A 2,500-nucleotide genomic window follows, 5' to 3' on the forward strand; every position below is an offset into this window, starting at 1 on the left:
TGTAAAATATGGGTTGTGGGGGCTGACAAGGCTATACGGGCACATGTGTTTCTAATGTGATGTATGCCTACATAACACTAATGACACTTATCTTTTCTCTTCATGTAATTCCAGAATATGAAGAGTCACTGCACCAGTGGTGTAGGCAGCACCAAGCCCTGGACCCTGAGACGAGCCATGTCCGTGGGCCCCACAGCCCCACCAATTTAGGCTTCCGAGGACCCCCACCCTGGACCCCATGTGAAGTGTCCCAGACCGATGCCCCCCTCCCTGCACAAGACATTGAGGTAGGAACTGTACGCTATAGCTGCTGCTGGGAAGAGCTGCTTGCTGCACAGTGAGTACAAATCTTGTTTATTGTCCTTTGCTGTCGCTGGTGTGCAGGTTAAGCAGGGTACTGATGGTGTTGCTCTCGTTTGCGTTTGCGTTCCTGCGTTTGCGTCGCGTCGGGCCTGCTGTTGCACTCGTTTGCGTTGCGTCTTTTGCGTCGACTGCCACAATTTCGGCCGGTTCTGTCATTTCACCTAACTTGTGGACACTGCCTGTCATCTGCAGAAGAACGTGATGGTTCACGTGATGGTTCACAGTAACTGGGTAAGTATCTGTTTTTGTATTCTTTGCTGCTGGTAGGGTAGGGCTGGTAGGGTAGGGCTCCTACTAGAGTAGGTTTTTGCGTTGCGTCGCAAACTAAGCACTTTGGCACAGGCATGGAGCTCCTGGTTTACTGGGATGGGGTTCGATTCCCTGCTGTGCCCTGCTTACATACAAGTCCACATTTTATTTTTATTAAAAAAATTGGTGGAACTTATCTGTCTATTGACTGTATTGTTCTTATTTCTTTATTGTATTTTGTAGTGTGTTTTCCCCTGGACTACATATGATCAAATCAGTCATTACAATCTCAATTCTATACACAAGTGAAAATGTAGACATAGCCGGTGAGAATGCAATAGTTACTTTATTAAGGCAGATACTTTCCCACTGCACAAAAGATCAAAATAAAGTTTATTAATAGGCATTAGGCTTCAGTACAAACAATTATATTCATATATCGATGGACTGAAAAATCTTATAACCTAATAGAACAAGTATACGTGATTTTCCTTCTTTTTTTTCTGGTTTTGTTACTTCACTCCCGACGTCTCCTGTAAAATAACACATAATAGTAATTAGCACGTTGTGTTACAACGAAAGCCATGGTCAAAGGAATATTCTAGTCACTAATAATGACTAGGATTTAAGAATATATTTTCAATATATTACTGCTGCATAGTGACTCATGCAGCAGTAATATAATGAAAATAGATGTTCATTCATGTACTATCCACTACCTATATTCTACAGCAGTGGTTCCCAAAGTGGGGTCCGGGGACCCCCAGGGGTCCTTGAGGGAGTTCCAGGGGGTACAAATTGACCCTTTATGGGTCTGTAACTCTGAGAGTGTACAAATGGAACCAAATGAACCCTAACGGGTCCATTTAGTTCCATTTGTACACTCTGAGTTAAATTAACATTGATTTTACAATATAAATTGGGGGTCCCAGAGATAGAAATGTCATTAAATGGGGGTCCATAGACTAATGCATGTCAAACCTGGGGGTCCTTGAAATTAAACAGATTGAGAATCACTGCTAGAGATGTAAAAATCTCCTTTCCTTGACATGAAAAAGTTTGGGAACCACTGTTCTACAGTATGTACTAACATACTTAGATGATGTTTAAACAGACTTATTTCGATGAACAAAAGGTCGATTTAAAACCATCGCTAGGCAAAATAGACTGAAATAGATACTTTCTGATATTCCCCTAACATACAGTACCTTTTTTTAAGGCTCACAGTGGTAGCTCACATCCAAGTACTTGTACGTGCCACCACACCTGGGGTATCCGAACTCTGAATTGACTGCACGGAAGTCACACTGTCTCTTCCCATTGCACCTAATTGGAGAGCATCCAGCAGGCAGATCAAATACATTTGAGGCATTGCAAAGGGCATGTTGGTGATTCAAAGCTTCGTCATGTGATGGAGTTGGAGTTGTGCAGCACTTTTTAAAACAATATTGAAATGTTTTTAAAGGATAAGCCCCTTGAGATGCATCATCTCGTTTTAGAGGGGGTCCTCGGGCACAACACATAGACAAACAGGTGAACAAAGATAACAATAAACGTAACCACATCAACGAGAACATAGACACAGAAGCTCTCCCATCCACTCAAAACACTCTACATCTAAGACCTGACTCACACCTTCACAACAGATGAATGTGCAAGTCAAATGGTGCAAAGGTTAGGAGTGTGCAAGAAATATAACAACATCATTACACTTGTGTTGTATGACTGCATGCTATAGCCCTAGAAATACTATCAAACGCAATATAAGAAATAATATAAAACCACGCAAGCAAACCTGTCTGCAACTTTGGTGGTGCAGGGACGGGAACAGTGAGTGTCCGAAATCTGATTCCCTGGGCGCCCGGAAGAGCATGTTATGACGATGTTA

The sequence above is a fragment of the Protomyctophum bolini genome, assembly GCF_963924005.1.
Source record: "Protomyctophum bolini genome assembly, chromosome: 5".
NCBI classification, from domain to species: Eukaryota; Metazoa; Chordata; class Actinopteri; order Myctophiformes; family Myctophidae; genus Protomyctophum; species Protomyctophum bolini.